At 42.7% G+C, this 13,511-nt stretch overlaps 1 protein-coding gene across 1 annotated transcript in view; it reads right to left on the bottom strand.

The window, feature by feature from the left end:
• The window catches only part of galnt1 (UDP-N-acetyl-alpha-D-galactosamine:polypeptide N-acetylgalactosaminyltransferase 1), a 43,845-nt gene extending 35,570 nt beyond the window's left edge, over window positions 1-8,275 (bottom strand). The window contains exon 1 of the mRNA XM_048261683.1: window positions 7,693-8,275. The gene's annotated coding sequence lies outside the window, so the exon portion shown is untranslated. The remainder of the gene's footprint in view (window positions 1-7,692) is intronic.
• Between the last annotated feature and the right edge of the window lie 5,236 nt (window positions 8,276-13,511).

Here is a 13,511-nt window from a genome sequence, read left to right as displayed (position 1 = left end):
GAGTGAGTGTGTGAGTGTGTGTGCGTGTGTGTGAGAGCACGCTCATTGGAAGTCCAGTCAGAGAACACTCCTCAGACACTGTGAGGGAGTTGAAATAAGAGACGCTCTCTCTCTCGCTCTCTCCCTCCCTCCCCGCCTGCCTGTCTTGTGCAGCCTCCTCTCTCCTCTCTTCCTCACCCTTCCCCCCTCTCCTCTCTCTCTCTCTCTCTCTCTCTCTCCCAGCAGATAAGGCTTGTTGTGTGGTGGAGTTGGACGGACGTGTGATGGTCTCCCCTGCCTGCTCTCTGTATCTTCTGTCTGTGGCCCACAATGCCTTTGGGCGTGACTCAGCTGAATGTGGCCTCCATCTGTTCACTACCACTACCATCCCAACACACACAATTGTTTTTGTAAACGGACACAAATACCATTACAAACACACACACACACACACACACACACACACACACACACACAACCCATATGTTTTGCATTACAAAATATGTAGGCCTTACTGAGTTTACCTAATAGAAAAAAGCACAGTAATACTTTTTAACAAAAACCCATTATGATGACATGACTGGTATCATAGCATCATTGACGCCTGATACCAGCTTAGGTGACATGGTGAGTCCTTGGAGGATTCAACATGGAGTCTCAAGTGTCATATTACACCAACCACCTCACTGCCCAAAGCAAGCCTCTGCTCTTAGGGACGGAGGGGGGGAGAGAGGGGGAGGAGGAGTCAGGTAGAGAGGAAATAATTGCTTTTGGAGGGGTGCTGCTGCTGCTGTTATGGGAGAGAGCTGCTGTGATTCTCCATAAGCCCACATCTCAGAGTGGTGTCACTCACAGGATGCCATGCTTTACAGCTCCGAGTCTTCATTCTCCGCTACCCCTCATTCACAATTACAACAACACACACACACAAAATAGGGAATTAGTCTAGTGTGTGCGTGTTTGTATGTGTGTGCATGCATCAAGTGGGGATGTGAATTTGCTTGTTTGTATGTGCACATGTAAACGTGTGGCTGTGTTTGTAGTTTTGTGTGTGTGTGTGTGTGTGTGTGTGTGTGTTTGTGCCTGGGTGCCCAGAGGTGCCTCAGCTGCAGCATCTGATACACAGCTGCAGCGGAGCAGGGCAATTCTCTCTGGGGCAGCAGTGCATCCTGGGTATGCGGGCCAGAGCTCTTCCCATCAATCTGACCTTCCACAAGGTCACTTTGTGGGGGGTTGTCACCATGGTTACAGCCTGTTTCCTGTGGTCTAGGGTTTGAAATAGGTTTGCAAAATAAACCCACAAGAAGGAGAGAAAGTGTGTGTGTGTCCATGCAAGAGTAAGTGAAGAGAAACCTAATTTCAACTCTGAGTGACCATTTTTGACCATGCCTTGTGTGAGTGTGTATGTGACAGCAAGGGATAGAGAATGGAAAATCTGTCTGCCTGTGTCTCTCTCCTGCTGAAAAGTCCTCAGCTGTCTGCAAACTCATTCATCCTGAACTTCTAAGCTCAACCAGCCATCTGAAACACCTGGGGGTCAAACAGCAAAACATCACACACACACACACACACACACACACACACACTTGCCAGTACGTGCACACGCACAAAACTGCATGTCCACAGAGGCCATCCTATGGTTTTATTCAGGGGGGATGTTTCTATAGTGACAGAAATTACCTCTGGGTGAGACACCAACACTGGAGCTCCAAAGGTCAGAGCTATAAAATCTCACACACACACACACACACACACAACACGTTAAAGGATGCAGTGCTGTGACAGCACATTTAAGACCTTACTGTGGCTTTGACCTGTCATAAGCAATTGCCTCTGAGCTGTATTTGACTCCACTCACCAAATATGTGTGTGTGTGTGTGTGTGTGTGTGCATGTGTGTGTGTGCATATGATGGTAGTGGGGGGCTGAGGCCCTTACTTCCCTCATGAACAATCACAAATTAAGAGTTCACAAGTTGTGAAGCCATCATTACAATGACCAAAATAGTGGAGCATTAAAATGTTCTTGGTTTATTGTGAGACACCAAGTTATTGACGTGTGAGTGTCTCTTTCTATTAGAGCTGTGTGTGTGTGTGTGTGTGTGTGTGTGTGTGTGTATGTGTGTGTGTGTGTGTGTGTGTCCTTACAGAGGTTTGTAGGGACTGCTGACAGGGGGAAAAGCCAGAGGAGTGGAAAAAAGAGGCAGAGTTGGAGGGAGAAGGAGAGGGAATCAATCAGTGTCACAGTGTGAGTAAACACTCACTTTCTGAGTGGCACCTCCACTGTCCTCCCACACACATCCACACACACGCACTCTTTCTCTCACTGTCCTCCTCAATGTGTAACACCATCAAGAGTGTCTGCCACATCTAACCCATTCAGTCACAGATAGGCACATGCACACACACACACACACACACACACACACACACACATGCACACACACACACACACACACACACACACACACACACACACGATTCATTTTCTCAACCTTATCCCAGGAGCCACCAGCACCACAGAACTTACAGGAACTAAACGGGTATTTATAGTCCCAGGACCAATCACGACCACACACACACACACACACACACACACACACACACACACACACACACACACAACTGTCTTTATGGTGCAGACCACCCTTTATAAAATGTGCTCAGAAAGTCTTAACAGCGTTCCCCGGTTCTCATCTCACCATACACAGACACACAAACACATGTAACAAACATGTATATAACCTACCTCAAAACATCAAAGGATGGCACATCAAAGTTCTCTGTAAGCACATTATGTAATTTCAAACAAACCCCTTTTAGTACTGATCGGTACCATTTTTGCACAGTAAAAAAAAGGACTTTGATTTGTGAATGTTTTTAACTGTGGAAAAACTGATACAAACTGATACAATCTATACATCTGTTTTCAGCCATTTTCTCTGCCACCAGAGAAAGCTGAGGAAACTGCTGCCAACAAATGAATGATCACAACCTCACAAGAATTTCCCTGAACCTCATTCCAGGGAAAAGCCCGAACGAAAAATCCATAAAAAGGAAAGCAAACCTGTAGACCTGAAATACCTTTACACTTGGTCCTCTGACCGAACCAGAATGGACTCCTGCCTGACCAAACGATGGACATTAGTCAAGCCGACATTTCACCAGCATGAACCAAACACCCTGCAGCTCCCTCTACGGCCTATACACCATCTCTGATAGCACACCAGAGAGCGAAGTCAGGGCCGAAAATGAGGTCCTGGAACATAACCAATTATACCACAGTTAGCGATATACCGGAGTGGAGATACTGTTGTTGAGTTTTTATTGTTTGTTTTTGACAGGTGAGAAATGTTAGGTTTCCAAATCAAACACACAAATCACACAGATGTGTCTTCCTGGCCTTGTGGCTGGTCACCACCACCACGCGGCAAGAGGAGAGGAACTTGTGGAAACACCTGGAGAGGAAGAGAGAAGCTAATCTGGGGAGGGCAGGGGGACACAGCCCACCACACAGGCCACTTTTAGACAGGCAGGGATGGAGCCGGTCAGTACCGACAACCTCTGGAAGTCACAATAGAAAACAGCCACTACACACACATGCACGCTATGGGGTCTGAGAGATGCACCAGCACACAAGCTCTTCTAATGATATGGATGGGCTTCACTCTGTGTCAGACACTGGCCAGAACAATCTAGAGAGCGACAGATCCAACTGCAGCTGGATCTGCCCAAAACCCATTAGCTTCTTTTTGCTGCCGCTCCCGAAGACAGACTGGACTCCCTTGAGCTGTGACTGACCCAGATCCTTACAGCACATGCCGTCATACGCATACATCTCCACATGCTCTCTCTCTCTCTCTCTCTCTCACACACACACAGAAGTATGAGCCAACCAGGTCACTTACAGGGTGGGTCTTCTAACCATCGCACACACACACACTCGCACACTCGTCCTTCCTGTTACAGTTTTGAGCCCTTCATCTTATTTTAGTATCCATAGGAGAATGTACGACAAAAAATGTCATGAGAAACTATTATCTGATAAGCACAATCTGGAGTGCCCCCCCCCCCAAACACACAATATGTAGAACTACCTGAACTACATAAGAGCTTCTTCATTTAGAAGTTAATTAGTGAGAGGACTTAAAGCACTGACAAGGTCCTAACACACAGCAGACATGCCCACATGTGTATGCATAGGTCTTGAAATTTGGAGAACAGATAGAAATCAGGCAAAGAACAACTGGTCAAAAGATAATTTTGCACTGAAGAAATGATTACTCATAACAACGGAAATGTCACAACTCAAATGCAGTGGGTGAGTAAACTTCCCATTAAGTCATTACAAATGTTTGGCCATTGTAGCATCCAGCTTATTCAATGCCCCACCAAAGATAGACTGACCTGGTGTTTCACCAGCTCCCAAACGAGCCCCATAACTACTGAAGGCCGTTGACAGTGGCAAGTGGACATGGTCATAGCTGGGCTGGGAGGGTTGCTGGCGCTTGCCTCGCCCAGATGGCACCACACCTGAACAGCTGTTCCCCAGCGAGTCACCCACACACAGCACACACTCTCGCTGCGCTCAAGCTTCGGCTTCCCAGATTAGCAGTGTTGTTGTGGCTGCAGCGAGTGTTTAATAAGATTATCTTCAAATTAAGGAAGAGAAAAAAGCTCACTCTCACACACAAACATGTCTGCCCATAATCACTACCATCTCCCACAAAAGCGATGCTTCTCCTTGGAGGCTTGTGTGCTACAAATGTGTTTCTCTCACATATGCTGAGCAAGTCTCCACATCACTCTGCTTGTTTTCTTTCTCCACCACTTTCTTCCCCCTAACCTCTCTCTCTCTCTTCTTCCTCCCACGTTCTGCTGGCTGCTAGGCCAGGCTGCTGCTGCTGCTGCTCTCTCCTCTGGTGGTGGTGACAACATTGTTTAAGATGGGGGTAATCATGGAAATGCAATGGATAACATGGGTGTTGTCATCTATAGGTGACAAGATAGATAGTAAGCAAGTAGTAAGATAGTAAGCAAGGGTGATTATCGAGAAAAAAAAGAAGATGATAACAGTGATGATATTGCAATAATAGTTCCTCAACTGAAGAGAATGATGATGATGATGATGATGATGATGATGATGAAGCTGGAGGTGGTGAGCTCCGGTAAAGACAGGGACTATAATAAGTGGGAATGTGAGGAGGATGTGTGATTCTGACACACATGAAGGTGACTCATGGTCTGTATCAGCAGCCACACACTACAGCATCCAGCTTTGTGACGGGTGTTTAATCGTAACTGCCGTTTCAGTCTTGTCTCCCTCTGCTTCTCTTTATCTCCCTCTGCCAGGCTGTCGTTTTGAAGTCGCCACGTCTCCATTCAACCAGAAGCTAATTATTTGCATTGCAAAACAGGTCAAATCCTCTTCAGTTGATCAGTGTAAATACCAAACAAATCAAAAGACATACATAAAAGTGCTCACACACACAGCCAATCTAATTTTTCACTTATTTTGTCCGATCTGGTCAAGCATTTTAGTGTGTGTGTGTCATCGCGCTGTCTTTCTGGGGTCAGCACTGGAGCCTGGGGTCAGAGGTAAGGCAGCAGCAGCAGGAGGAGGAGGAGCTTCATGCAGTCGCTGGTCCACTAGCAGCACTCAAAGCCACACTCACCTGCACTTTAACATACTCATCAGTACAAGTGATATGACAACCACCCGGCCCTCTCTCTCTCTCACTGACTCTCCCTCTCTTTCACACAACGCTCTCAGATAAACACAACACCGCACTCACTCAGATGTACACAGACACACACACACACACACACACTCTCTTATATAGAAACAGACACACACACAGCAATATAGAAATATGAGGCCATGATGGAACAATGACACTCATGTCGCTCGATGCCAGGTGCCCATTGGCACGCAATTCCACAGAGGAAGAGAAAAATGAAAGGACAGAATTATAGTGAGTGCACGAGAAATGAGGGTAAAATGAGACTATTGTTCCTGCGCCACTTAAAATAACAATCTCTCCGTCTAACTCACATAGAGGGACATATGCAGTGGTGTTGGTGTGAGCTCACAGGGAGGAAACATCAGGCATCTTAGTGTGGAGCATGATTCATTTCCTCACACTCACACACTGTGTGTATTGCAAAACAGGTCAGCTCCAGCATACTGAGAGAGAGAGAGAGAGAGAGAGAGAGAGAGAGAGAGAGAGAGAGAGAGAGAGAGAGAGAGAGAGAGAGAGAGAGAGAGAGAGAGAGAGAGAGAGAGAGAGAGAGAGAGAGAGAGAGAGAGAGCACTTTGACACTTCGTGGGCACCAAAATACCACTGTGGCACCTTACATAATTAAAACACCACAAACAAGAAACATGTTCACAGAACACAGTGGGCATATTATAGCATTTAGCTCATCCATGGCCATCTACCAGTAGTCCTCTCTACTAATTAAAATGGGCCTGAGAAATAAAACTCTAAATGAGGGTGGAAAAGGGAATGTTGTTATTCAGCCATCTCCCTATACACTCACAAACACACACTGCAATCAAGTTTGAGGGAATCAATTTGTTCTTATCCAACAAAAGTTAATTCTATGAGGCTAAGCATTTGTCAGCCTAGGCATTTGTCAGCAAAGCCTTTATATATCCATAGTAGTATAATAGTATTTCTGATATGTTGTTGATTGGATCATAAACGGCCACAGAAACAAAGGGGAATGACTGTTACATGTTATTTTCTATATTTCTGATATGTTGCTGATTGGATCATAAACTGCCACAGCAATGAAGAAAAGTGAAAGTGATTGATAATGACTGACTGACTATTATTGTGTTACATGCTTCAAATGTAAAGCACTTTGAGCTGCATTCTGTGTATGAAAGGTGCTATACAAATAAAGCTTATTATTATTATTATTATTATTATTATTATTATTATATAGCCTATCCAAGATAGCATAAATATATTTTTGTATTCTAATAATACAAACTGTATTTTCAAATAGCCTACTGTCTATGAAATCAGTGAGAGTAAAAGAGTGAAAGCCATAGGTTTTAATGTTATGGCTAAGTCCATAGGTCATAGGGTGCATGAGACTAGATATTTAGGAACAACTTGTATTAAATAAACAGTGGCATTGTCTATTTTGAGGGTTACCGCAAAAGTGCGTGCGTGTGTGGCACCCCAGCGAGACATCTTTGGATGAGAGCGCATGTGCTGGAGGTGACATCTCGCGTGTCCAGCATTGTTCACATCAGACGTCCCATAGTAGGGAATTTGTATTGGGGACTTCTTCAGCTTTGCAACTTTGTCGTAAACTCGCAACACCCCCAAAACCACTCCGAGTAAAACGGCATTGCATACATGTATATATAATATATATATTTTAAAACCATTCCACTACAATAATTAATCTTACCCGTGTGACCTCAGAACACCCTAAAGAAGACTTCCATCGTAACTTCGATGGTTGTCATCCATCTACGCAAGACCCTACATTTTATCATGAAATGAGCTGCCAGAACTGTGGCCTGGTCTGAACTGTTTCGAATTGAAACCTGCACAATGAAACCAATGCTGTTGTAGGTTACCCTACTTTATTTGTTTTCAGAGCGACGAGTGGTTTGAGTGGTGTTAATCATTTGATGCTAATTCATTCGCACACGGCTCCAAATGATGTTTTCTGCCAAACACATAACATACCTTTTGGAAGATAACACGAATTCAGTCGTTCTTCAACACGATTAAACTACTTCTAGGAGAGGCGCATTCCGTCCGCAAGCAATCCCTGTGTCTCTTGATGTAGTGGAACGAGGAGCGACCAAATCAGGGGAAGAAACAGTTCCTTTTGAACACACGTAAACGGTGAACAGAATTGGTATTCCCAGATCTTCCGGCGTCAGTTCAAATGGAGGAAGAAAGGATATCTGCAAACGTTGGTAGCTGCCCGCAAGAGCTTCTCGCTATAATTGACTGGTACAAATTGTTGCGAACCCTTGCGCGGAACCAGGTCTTCTGAAAGGTAGGTCTTGTCTTCACTTAACCGTACCGAAGAAAATAATCCCCAGTCAATATTCCGTTAAACGTGCAGTCCGAAACCTACACAGACCGACTTGTTTGTGTGGTAAATGTCGTTTCCTACTCACAGTGCACTAGCGGCCCGTCCCGTTGTTTTATGATTATGGTGTAAATTGGCGGAGAATAGGGTTCAGTGAGGCCGCGTGAGCTTCGCTTGGCTCCGGGCTGGATCTTGCACTATCGCCGCCGCTCGCGCTGATATCTGTGACGAGAGAGCAGGCAGTGGACGTCGACTCCGCCCATTGCAGCTGCAACCCGGAAGCAAACAATTAATCCGGAAAAAATAAGCAATTAACGTTATAATACACACAATTAAAATGATATGTTGAATGAGAACGAGAAGCCTTTTTTGAGGTGGAAGGTAGTGCGTTTGTTTCTCTTAAGTAGAGGCTAGCCTATAAGTCTTGTAATGATATCCCATCTGGATGTCTGCATGATGTAGCAGGCAAGGCCTAGATGTGGCTACAAATTAACTATTGGTCCAGGATATGAAGCCTGGGGGCTTATAGGGGCCTATTGATGTAAATTATATAATTTAAAAATGTGTAGACAACCAGTTATTGCTATCACTCTAGGCTGTAATGATATAATAAAATAAAAGTGGGCCTACGCAAAATATTGGGCCTATGGGTATGATATTCCCTCACGGGATAAAAAGAGTGTATATACTTACTTATATATTTAATGTGTGCAGTGGTGTTTTTTCCACACGGGCTAGGCCTAGGCTCATGCAATTGCAATGCATTAATCTGATAATATTTCATGAGCTGGAATACAGTCAATGATAAAGCAGCCATACCTGAAGCAAATGGGTTGGCTATGCAATGTGAGCTCACATACATTATTATGTAAATATATGTAAATTATAGTAAAGGAGCTGAGTTTAATAGCTTGTTGTCCTCTGTGGATCATGTGCCAATGCCTGTGACTTATGGAGCGTATTCATGTTGTGTATGTGTGTGTTTTGTGTGTGTGTGTGTGTGTGTGTGTGTGTGTGTGTGTGTGTGTGGACATGAACCATAGAGGACCATGGCCTAGTTTAATATCAGATAAAAGGCTTTCTCAAACTCTCTGTGTGCAAGCAGTCTGAGCTTTGCCTCCTGAATTGACAGGCAAAATATTTGTATACCTGCCTCACATGCTTCTATGTACTCTTCTATGAATAGATAACGTGATAGACAAATGTGGGCACTGAAAAATTGCTAGCCTTGCAGCCTATATCCAGGATTGGGTTTAAAGTGATGACTAGATAAAACGGTTTCAATTACGCTGCAAATTCCGGAGAGAGATAAGCATACATACACACAAATGTGCAGTCCATTTGTAGTTTTATTTGAAATTAAGCTCCAACTGTAGCTATTCATACTAACATAAATCCAACAATACATATTCATATAGAACAGTAGTGTTCTTTTTCTGTCCTGGTCTGACAGTGTGGGAGTGTCCCGCTCTTTCTATGAATATTGATGGTAATATTGATACAGTGTGTCTGATGACACCAATACTGTTTGAAATATGAGATCATTTCACTTCTGTGTCTGGTATGGCTTCTCTCTCTCTCTCCCTCTTTCTCTCTCCCTCTCTCTCTCTCTCTCTGTCTCTCTCTCAAACACACACACACAGAACACACAACACACACTCACACACAGAATTATATTAACTGATCAATGAGGGCCTCCAGTCAATACCATTTGCCCCAAGCTGATCTTTGGCTTTTCCCCCACATAAGAGAGAGAGAGAGAGAGAGAGAGAGAGAGAGAGAGAGAGATGAGCAAAGTCTTTCAGTATGGAGATTAAACCATTAGACAGGATTCGCCTGGGGTCTGAGAAGTATGCTGATGGTTTGATACGTTGCTTAAAATGTGTGTGGCATAGTCTGCCTGCTGGTGATTTTTTGCTTTGTGCTTTTTCTGGTGAGTTAGATTAGATTAGATTAGATTAGATTATATATGTGTTAAAATGATGTATTAAGTCTGCACTAAATTAAACATTAATGGTTGTATAATATGTATTGTATATGTAATATTGTTGTTATTATGACTATTATTATAGGTTTATTTTAATCTATTCTTTTTAACTAATAATGCAGTGTTTATACTGTAAGTCACTTCACAAAAGCCTCTGCAAAATTGCATAAGCATAAACATACATAGAGTTTTGTGCATTGTATAATCCTCAATTATATTTGTAATATTTTTTATTAAATTACTTTATATAGTGTGTTGTTTATTAACCTGGAAGCTCCCCAATTTGGTGCTTCACTTTATCCTTTGCCATCATTAACAGAGGGGATTATTGTGTGTCAAATGTTTGCAAATGCATTGTGTACTTGTGCATTGTGAAGTAACCTTCCAGCAATTCCTCCTCATTCCACTGACATGGTAATCAGGTACTCACTCACACATGGGGCCTGAGGGCTTATAGCTTCAGCCAGTTAGCCTCCTTCTAGCTAAATCACTGGAGATAATTATCCTGGCAGGAAACCCTCCTTTAGACTTCAATGCATTACTTTTGCAATGCATGTTTCAAATGAATAGGAAAATTTTGTTGTTTTTTCTCATGGACCAGTCATGGGTGACTCAGTTCAGTCACAACATGTTCATGTGACATTAATTATTTCTGTTGAAGTGATGACAGACATTGTGCAGTGGTAGAGTGTAGCCATCCTGTAGCTTTTTCTTCCTGTCGAATTACATGTCCACCTGGACAGCCCAACAGAAAAAGTCTACAGATCTTTAACACTTTGCCTGCATATCCCCTATACCACCATCCGAATGAGCAGGTCACTGTTGCCTTGAGGTACGATTCACTCCCACATGATATGTGTCAGTCACAACCAAGTTACCGCTGAAACGAAATGAAAATGGAAAAATCAAATCCCATGAGTTGTCTCAGTGCTTTTGTGCTTGTTTTAACCAGGTTTTTGACAAAATGCCAAACAACCTCATGATGAGGGACACAGATTTCCACTCGAGTGTCTCATTACACTTCACACACTGGCTCATTAGATCTGTTGTTAGATGGCGGTGCATGACTATTTTTTTTTTTTTAATTGACGGCTTACATAGGTCTACGCAGATACATGAAAATAAATAATAATGTGTATTTTATTCTCCCTTCAAGAGGAGAATAACAAAGATCACACTGTAGTATGTTTGTCACATGCTCTTGCCAACCTGCCCTGAGCTTTTCAGTGCTTCATTGTTATGATGCTCTAGTTGAGGGCTAGTTCATGCAAATTCAAATGAATAGGTTTAGTCTTCAATCATGCACATTCAAGAGATACATGTGGGATGAGCTGGTAATGTGCTATACAAGATACAGAAGACTGAGCTACCAATGCAATATGGAACCTTAAAGCAACACCAAAGAGTTTTTTGCACCTTAAAATAATGTTTCCAAAATGTGGTTCATCAACTGTGACGGTGAACAGCACACGGTGACGGTGAACAGCACAATGAGACATAAGAAACTACAAATTTGACTTGCATGATGTCGCAATATATCTACTTTCATAAAATCATGCACTTATTCTATCTTGTCTGTGGACATCGTTATTTGCAAAGCCATTGCTGGATAAACAAATAGCGTGCGTGCGACAGAGGAAAAGTTATTTGGTGTTTTTCACATTGATCTCTGTTTCTCGAGGTCACTGAGTACTGTCGGCACGAAGGAAAAAATGACACTCTCACATGGGGGCTCATGAACATCCCCTCAGAGTGTAGCACTCATAGACTCATAGCAACATCATGAATGCAGCAAATGCCTGCAATTGTCCTCTGTGAATCATGCACCAAAGCCTGTGACTCCTGGAATATACTCGTAGGTGTGTGTTTGTGTGCACTGCTTAATCTAAACTGTGTGTGTGTGAATTTACAGTAATTTCCTAGTGTATTAGCCACATTGGGCATGAACTGCAGGACAGTATTTTATGTAAATATTAAAACAAAGCAAAACATTGTATGGACCGCACCCCATGTATTACCACAGTGCTCAAAGCCCAATGAATCAGAATCAAATCGTGCTCTAAAAGAAAAGCAATGCATTCTCATGTATAACTTTCCCCTGTAATAACTAAAGAAATCTTACCAAATCAATATATAAAACTTGGGTAGCAGTCAATGAAATGATGGTAGAGGTTTTAGATGTTTACTGGGTCCCATGGTTGCAGGTCACTCTTTGCTTTATTGCAGTTTAAGTCACCTCATAAAGCATTCATGACTGCTATGCTATGGAGCTGCAGAGCTGCAACTTGCTGAAACCTTATTTATGTACAGCAGGAAGCCGTCTGCTTGTAGCAACAACTTCATCACAATGAAAAATGAATGAGACACCATATTTTATTGGGGAAACTCTGCCTTCTTCTCCCTATATGTCTCTTACCCCCCATTGTCACTGTTTACTAAAGAGAGAGTTTTTTTATGTGTGTCTATTTGTGTTTGTGTCTTGTTGTATGTGCATATCATCTGTGTATATTTGTGCATGAAGATTAAAATATAAGTCATGACTGACAGTCAATCAAAAGTTAAGGTGAATTTTTGTTCTGGAAAGGTTATTTAGGATGCATGTCTCTCTCTGGTTGTAGGACTTAGATTGTACATCTAATGGATGGGTTTAACTAAGGTTATAATCTGCACAGTTACCAGGGAGCACAGCAATTTTGTTAAGTTGCATGTTAAATCATGCAATATGCACTGGTCCTACTGCCTGAATTAAGAGGAGTCACCAACAGTTTTCTCAACTGGATTGGGTGCAATGCTGCATTATGAATCAGTGAAATATGACTCATTGCATGATGAAAAATGAATACACCCAAAAAGGTTACCCCACTCAAATATTCACCCTGTAATTTGGGGCTATGGAATAACTCCTTTACCTCAATGATAAAATCACATATCCCGGTATTTCAAGGCTCTCTCCCATGGTTATAATCATGTTATTTATCATTATAATACAGCAGGTTAACATCTAAGGTCTAAACATCTAAGGCTAAAGCTGCCCAACCAGAGACACACCGGTATATGTCTTCAAATCAGGGATTACACTTGAACAGTGACAGTCTGCAGTCACTACCTCAGTTAGAGGGCAAGCTATAGAAAGTTCTGCTGTCCATGACAATCAGAACAGGACTCTGACCTCACAAGCCAAGTTTTCGAGGCTTCACATAAGCGGAGTGATTTTTAGTCTTTACAGGGCTTGAGGCTTCAGTATAGTGAGCATTTAACACCAAAGAACGAGTATGTCTTAGGAGGATGCAGGGGATTTGTGAAATGTGTTTATTAATGATGTATGATGCTGACTCACTGTTCTCTGTTTCAGATTCAGGCAGTCCTGTAACTTCAACGTTAACCATGCAATGTGTTCAGTACAATCAGGACAGCAGGTATATGCAAGAACACATTGCTGTTATTGCTTATGTTTCCACAATGTTTAGCTTTGATTGC

This window comes from Alosa alosa, chromosome 13, assembly GCF_017589495.1.
Source record: "Alosa alosa isolate M-15738 ecotype Scorff River chromosome 13, AALO_Geno_1.1, whole genome shotgun sequence".
NCBI classification, from domain to species: Eukaryota; Metazoa; Chordata; class Actinopteri; order Clupeiformes; family Clupeidae; genus Alosa; species Alosa alosa.
Note: the sequence above shows the minus strand (reverse complement) of the source record. Positions and strands in the feature narration are given on the sequence as shown.